An 8022-nucleotide genomic window follows, 5' to 3' on the forward strand; every position below is an offset into this window, starting at 1 on the left:
CATTCGAGGAAGGATCTATCTTGAAGTAGTTTATACGTTTGAATAGTTCAGAAGATCAAGTTTTATGATGTAGTTGAAGCAGATTAAGACTAGCTGGAAGGAAGGCTCAAGTGTATTCGAACAGATAGAGGTGAATATATTGGTCCTTTCAATGCCTTATTTTAGAGAGAAGGGTATTCGACACCAAATGCCACCTCCAAATACACACAGTTGAATGGTTTAGCAGAACGGTAGTATGAACAGAACGTTGGATGAGAGGTTTAAATGTTTGCTCTCACTATGAAGGGTTGCCTAATTCCTTCTAGGAGAAGCTTTAAATACAGGGTACATGTTATTAATCTTACTCCTTGTATTCCTTGGCCATAATGTGTTCCAGACAGGTTTTGGTAGTGGCAAGATGTTTCATATCGTCATGTTGCGAGTCTTTGGTGGAAGCAAAGCGTTTGTGATATTCCCAAAGATGAAAGATCAAAGCTTGATGTGATGATCCAGGACTATGTATATTCCTTGGTTATGGGCAAGATGAGTTTGGATACAGGCTATATGATCCGGTTTCAAACACGCTTGTAAGGAAATCGTGATGTTGTGTTTGTGGAAGATCAGAGTTTGAAAGATATTGAAGAAGACACAGGTAGTTCCTCAGTACACTAATGATGATCTCATTTAGATCAGTCCTATTCCTACTCAGCAATCTGAGCCATATCACGACGATGAAACTCAAAATGACGAACTAACAATGGTACCGATAATGTTGATAATCAAGAGCAGGCAGAGTTGGATGGGGATATTCATCCAGAGTTACCAGTAGATATGCCTGCATTTGTCCCACTCAGGCGGTCTTCGAGAGACCGTCAACCTTCTACCCGTTATTCGACTGGTGAGTACGTTTTACTCACTGATGGGGGAGAGCCCGAGTATTACAAAGAGGCCATTGAAGATAAGCATAAAAGAGAATGGGTTGAAGCTATGCAAGATGAGATGGATTCCTTGTATGAGAACAATACCTTTGAGTTGGTGAAGTTGCCTAAGAGCAAAAGAGCTTTGAAGAACAAGTGGGTCTACAAATTGAAGACCAAAGAACATACCTCACGGCCAAGTTACAAGGCAAGGTTGGTGGTCAAAGGGTTCAGTCAAAGAAAGGGTATTGATTTTGAAGAGATTTTTTCTCCAGTTGTGAAGATGATTTCCATTAGAGTGATTCTTGGTTTAGCTGCTAGTCTTGATCTTGAGGTTGAGCGAATGGATGTCAAGACAGCATTCCTTCACGGTGATCTAGATAAAGAGATCTATATGGAGCAACCTGAAGGTTTTCAGGTTAAGGGTAAAGAAGATTATGTTTGTAAACTTCAGAAAAGCCTTTATGGGTTAAAGCAAGCGTCTAGACAGTGGTACAAGAAATTTGAGTCAGTTATGGGGAAGTAAGGCTACCGAAAGACTGTGTCTAATCACTGTGTTTTCTTTAAGAGGTTTGGTGATGATGATTTCATCATTTTATTACTTTATGTTGATGATATGTTGATTGTTGGCAAGAATGTAGAAAGAATTGTCCAGTTGAAGAAAGAGTTAAGCAAGTCATTTTCTATGAAAGACTTGGGGCCAGTTAAGAATATTCTTGGCATTCGGATTACTAGAGATAGAGCTTCAAAGAAGTTGCACATGTCATAAGAGCAATACATTGAAAAGGTGCTTAGCAGATTCAAGATGTCTAAAGTTAATGTGGTTAGTGCACCTCTTACTCCCAACTTTAAGTTAACTGAAAAATATTGTCCTACTTTTGAGAAAGAGATTGAAGAGATGGATGGTGTTCCATATGCATCAGCAGTTGGAAGCTTGATGTATGCAATGGTATGTACACGGTCTGATATTGCCCATGCAGTAGGTGTTGTTAGTCAGTTCTTGTCAAATCCGAGTAAGAAGCATTGGGAAGCAGTTAAGTGGATCCTTAGATATCTACGTGGGTACTTCCAAATTGGGTATAACATTTGGAAATGGGGAGCCGATGGAAATGGGGAGCCGATGCTTGTTGGTTATACGGATTCTAATATGGCAGGAAATAATGACAACATGAAATCCACGTCAGGATATTTGATGTTATTTGCAGGGGGAGCCGTGTGTCATGGCAGTCAAGACTGCAAAAGTGTGTTGCTTTGTCTACTACCGAGGCAGAGTATATGGCAGCAACAGAAGCATGCAAAGAATTATTGTGGTTGAAAAGATTTATGCACGAGCTTGGCTTTATGCAACAGCTCTACGTGGTTCTTTGAGATAATCAAAGTGCTATTCATCTTGCTAAGAATTCTATGTATCATAGGAGAACAAAACATATTGATGTGAGGTATCATTGGATTAGAAATGCTATTGAAGACAAGTTGTTTGAACTTGATAAAGTTCACACTGATGATAATTGTTCCGCTAAGTTGACCAAAGCTTTGGTAAGGGAGAAGCTGAAGATATGTTGCTCGCTCACCGGGGTGGTTAGTTCTTTCTCATAGACAAAAATGGGGAGATTTGTTGTGGTATTTTTTTCCCATGAGAAAACCCAACAATTTATCTCTACATGGGTATTATTATTAGTATTATTTAATAATAAAAGAAAAGAAAAGAAACTATTATTTCTTTTGTTACGTATTGTATGCATCCAAATCACAATTGGTGATTTAATTTGGGCCACATAATATTTGTGGTGATTTTATCTTGGGCTCCAAGTTCACGTGAGAAACAAGGTTTATTTGGGATGCAGGCATATAACCGACATAACACACAAAGGTTATAAATAGGTTTTCCTCTTGTGATTTATTCTGCCGCATACAAGAAAGAAAATAATCCAGAACCTTATTTTGGTGTTCCTCTTCTTCCGTCGACACAACTTACGAAGGGAAGGTTTTTTTGGTGCTCAATTTTTTTGGTGTTTGTGAAGATAAGAGACGTGCCAAGAGATCGATTCATTCTCTCGTTTGTGATACCTCTTACTCATTACTCTTTTGTATTTGGTTCCATATACTTGATGTTAGTTTGTATCAAGTATATGATGATTTGTGTATGCCTCTAGTTTTACCTAGGGAAGACTTTGTATTGCTTATTATTGGTGATAGTGGATTTGAAGCGGCTCTAGTAGTCCTGTGGTTTTTACTCTCGCCTTGAGAGGTTTTCCGCCCTAAAATTTTTGTGTCACTTACTTACTTTTATATTACCCTATTTTGTTTGCATCCTCATTGGTTCATTTGGGTCGAGAAAAAGTTTAGCCAAACGAAGATTAATTCCGTAATTTTTGTTTACCGTTCGTGGCTAGGTGTCGTTTTTCCCAACATCACCATCCGGCGACACTTGCTTAATATTGGCTACACTACCTATAAAATATTTTTTAATACAAGTTCAATGTCGCCGGCAACACTTGTGACGACACTGTCACCGTGTTTGGCGACAGTGATAGACTACACCAACGAACACTTGTCTTGTCACTTGAAAAATGTTATTGTACTTGTAGACACTATTAGTGACAGTTTAATTTTTTTGTGTTTTTGTTGGAAAATTAAATAGAAGTGTGCGTGAATGAATGTCTCAAAAGTTTAAGTTGTAAAACCTTGTCCCACATCAGATGTGGAACAAAATGAGAAGTAGTTTATAAGATGCAATATTCACTACTCGTTTGAAAATTTGTGATGTGTTTTACTACAACTCCTACCGCGCGCAGGGGGGGGGTGCAAAATTGGGTTTCCGGTTTTGCATTTGTTTTTGAGAATTTCGTAACTGAAGTTGGTCAAACGAATTAATGATAATTATTCTCTTAATGATTATTATTATTAATTTCGTAACTGAAGTTTGTCAAACGATTTAATGATAATTATTTTCTTAATGATTATTATTAATTTCGGTTTCAAAAGTCTCACTAACAATCATTATTTTGTTTTATTACACTCTAATGATCATTATGAGGTTTGATCTTATGTTATGACTTTCTGGTTATAAAACCAGTTCAAATGATTCAGCCAAAGATATGGAAAAACACACAACTCTCTCTTCCTCTCTGCTGCAACAACTTACGATTTCGGTTCATACAAGTGATCAAGTTCGGCAGTCCGCTACTGCTTCGAACCGGAGTACCCTGGGAACAGACCGCGAATATGTTTAAGGGAATTGTGTCAAACACCGTGAATCTGTTGGCTACACTACCTATAAAATATTTTTTAACACAAGTTCAATGTCGTCGGCAACACTTGTGACGACACTGCCACCGTGTTTGGTAACAGTGATAGTCTACACCGAAAAATGTTATTGTACTTGTAGACACTATTAGTGACAGTTTAATTTTTTTGTGTTTTTCTCACAAGTTTTCTAATTTTATGGCATTTTCATTGCATATGAGCATGGCATGACCCATGGGAACACGAGCATGATACCGAGTAGGATTTACTCGTTTTATATTATCTTAATTATTTTATGATAATGCCATAATTATATGTTTTAAAATGTTGTAATTGTGTTTTAGACAATTAGTTATATTTTAATTGTGTTTAATTACACGACCACCACCTCAGTAACGGGAGGGTGAAGGGTTTGCGATGCTCTTTTATATGATTGTATATATTATTCAGTAGCACTTGGTTAAAAATTTCCAAATGTTTAGGTAATTCTGTATTTTCTAACTCGTATTTAACTAACTATTACATAGTATGATAATCAAAACAATAGAATACAAACTGAAGTTAAAGGTACAAACCAAAAAAGTATAGGGTATGAGAACTTGTATGAATGGCTTCCATTTGCTTGAATGTGCTCTGCCACATTGAAATCACCTACAAACCGAAATATAATCAAACCGAATTCAAAAGATTACCCAATATTTTTTCATGATACCCGTGATTATTACCTCGCCTAGGACCATAGCTGCATCCGTCCTTGATTGTATCTTTCACAATGAGTACGGTGGCACGATTGTAAAAGATAAAGTTCGAAAATACATTATTGATACAATTAAGCACAAGGTTTGTCTCTTTGAGACACGGGCCACTACAATATTGATCAGCATAGTCTGGAGGGATGTGGAGGTCACCACTCCCGGTCAATCTATAAGACTCCTCACATTCACTATAAATCTGGTATTGGCATAGATTAATTAGTTTTGTTTCTAACACTGATATAGTAGAAGAGGCATCCAGTGGCGGAACCAGAAGATTTAAATGAGAGGGTCTAAAATTTACTTTCGATCGATATCGCATGTAGATCAGTTATTACTTGGTCTTCGTATCTTTAAACCATTAATTTTTGATTATTTCACTTTCAAAATTTGAAAAAAATGTTGGGTTTAGCTTTTATTTTATTTTTTTTTATCATATAATAAAAATATCCAATTACAATAAATAGACCGGTAAGCGGACAATAAGAAACATTTTTATGTAGTAACAAATTTTAGCTATATTACTTTAAAAATTATAAACTTTTTTTCTTATAAAATCTATACATAGAAAATGATACATAAAAAAATAAAATATAATAACTTGATAATATAAACCAATAAAGAAATTAAATTCATATAAAAGTAAAAAAAGTAAGTAGGCATCATTCAAATTTCTCTCTGTCTTGGAAATAGAAGCACACAAAAATATATTTAAATAAGATAAATTAATAATATATGGGTGTAAACTGTAGAGCATAGTAAACTAGCACCAACTTATCGTCGTCTTCTTCATTCTACTTCACATTTTCAGAAATCTTACCAGAAAAAACTCTGACGACATTATTTTTCATCTTCTCTCAGCACTTAAACTACTTTAGAAAAGACTATTTAGAGGGTCAAACATCAATGAAGCATCTCCATGATATTTTCCGGCTAACATAAAATCCGGAGGCCGGAGGGTCATCGGACCCTCATGACCCTCCCCTGGTTCCGCCGATGGAGTCATCTATCATTTTAGGTTGGCGGGTTGATAAATTGAATAATTCAACCAAAACATGACTTATATTTATACGTGTCAAAAACATCAAAAATAACTTAGATACATTTAAAATCATGTAACTTGGACACGAATCATTTGACCCATTATCTAAGCATGCCAAACTGATGATGGGTTGGGGTTGGGGTCTAATCAAGTTGTAAACATATTGAATCAGTTTAGTGGGTTGTACTGAATGGGCTATACATGTCGTAAACGGGTTGGTAGGCCGAGCTGTTTAGTTTTACATGTTAAATGGTTGGCTTGTTTAGTTAAACGTGATAAACATGTATGTCAAATCAAAGACAACCAGTTTTCTATACGGGTTAGATATGACAACTGAAAACCTTGTTATTTTCATGTCGTGTATGTCAAAAGTTTGCAACAATTAGGAAAAAGAATATTACCGACGAAATACAAAAGTGCAACTTACATGTGTCAACACTTACCTTGTCACCGAGACACAAAAGTGCTTTTGTAATAACTCCTCCATCAATACTTCCCAATCCACTGCCAACACCATTGCCAAACCCACCACTAGCACCACTGCCAGGTTGAGGTATATATCCATTTCCGGTTCCGGCAATACCTATTTGTGCTTTTCCTGTAATTAATGACATCATTAAAATGCACTAGTTTTGTCTAGGGATAAGTTCGGTACCAGTACCTGAAAATACTATGTATGTTTAACCATGCTGCAAGATTTTATTTTTAGTCACTTTTCAAACTCTTTGGTAAAGTAGTATCGGATATATAGAAACACATATCAGATACTTTACGACACAAATAAGAAAAAGTTAAATATAAAACACAAAACACCTATTAGATTAAATTTTAATCTAAAAAAAATATAAAACACAAAACATGCCTTTCGCTTTCAACACATATAGAAAAAATTAAATATAAAATATAAAACATAAAACACTCCTTTCCATTTAAACAAAACATGTCGTGGGATTGGTAGTTAGTGACAGAAACAAAGTGTTTTAAACACCCAAAGATCTTGGTTCATATAGAGTAAAAGAAATTTATATTAAAAAATTAAACCAAAACTAAAAATGTACCTAGCGTGAAGCCGTAAAGAGCGATACACACCAATATTGGTGTTAAAAGTTGTTGCTTGTTGATAATCCAGAAAGCCATATCGATAACTTGGATAATATAATAACTAGCTTTAAGAGAGACCCTATCGATAACTAGTCTCAGTTCATGTATGTATATATACCAATGCATGTATAGGTAAAGTAGGAAAGAAAGTTTAGACTGAATGGTGTACAACTTATACTGCTAAGCTATATGTGGGAATTCCATTGGTGAGGAAAGGAGTTAAATTGGTTGGGACAGGAGAGACCGGAAAGAGAGGGCAGTTGAAGGAAGCCACCAACCGTTTACATTTTTCCCAAATCAAACCTAATGTATATCTTTTTTTTTTCTAACATAACGGAATTAATCAAAAACAAATTTTTTTTTTTCGCTTTTAAGTTTGGTAAATAAAAAGCTAATAGACTACCGATAATAAGTAACATAAATAGTACTAAATAACCGATTGCACCTGTTAGGTCATGTACGTCTGTCACTACTAGAAAATTGGCTATATTCCTACCAAAACGTCATACGGATTCCCTACGAACAAACTTTCCTATGGATTTCAAACAAAATTCACACGGAAAAAATAGCCCTAGAATTTTGTAGACGATTCCTACAGATTTCCTATGGAACTTATAAATATCACATTTTCGTCGGAAGTCCGTTGGAATTCCGACACGTTTCCTACGGATATGTTTTTTATTTATTAACAATTATAAAAGTTTTTATATTTACAAAATGACGTCGGAACATCGTCGGTAGTTCCTATAGATTTCCTATGGATCTTATGGATTTCGTCATAATTCCTACACATTTCCTACTAGGGGTGAGCAAGAAACCGATTATGGCACAGAATCGATTAGCAAGAACCGACTTTACCGGTTCCAGAACCAAACGGGTTTACTATAACTGGTTCCGGTTCTATTTTTTCATTCATTTTCGGTACCTATTCGGTTCTCGCGGTTCCGAACCGTTGCACAACCCTATTTTATAAATTAAGAATCTC

At 35.7% G+C, this 8022-nt stretch overlaps 1 long non-coding RNA gene across 1 annotated transcript; it reads right to left on the reverse strand.

The window, feature by feature from the left end:
* Window positions 1-4713: 4713 nt before the first annotated feature.
* On the reverse strand, window positions 4714-6491 carry LOC143573092 (uncharacterized). The gene is made up of 3 exons (XR_013142365.1): window positions 6380-6491; window positions 4868-5093; window positions 4714-4793 (listed from the first exon to the last, which is right to left on the reverse strand). It is a non-coding gene; the product is annotated as an uncharacterized LOC143573092 (long non-coding RNA).
* Between the last annotated feature and the right edge of the window lie 1531 nt (window positions 6492-8022).

Source organism: Bidens hawaiensis, unplaced genomic scaffold, assembly GCF_021521415.1.
Source record: "Bidens hawaiensis isolate Kalapana, Puna unplaced genomic scaffold, B.hawaiensis_p1.1 tig00026196_1, whole genome shotgun sequence".
NCBI classification, from domain to species: domain Eukaryota; kingdom Viridiplantae; phylum Streptophyta; class Magnoliopsida; order Asterales; family Asteraceae; genus Bidens; species Bidens hawaiensis.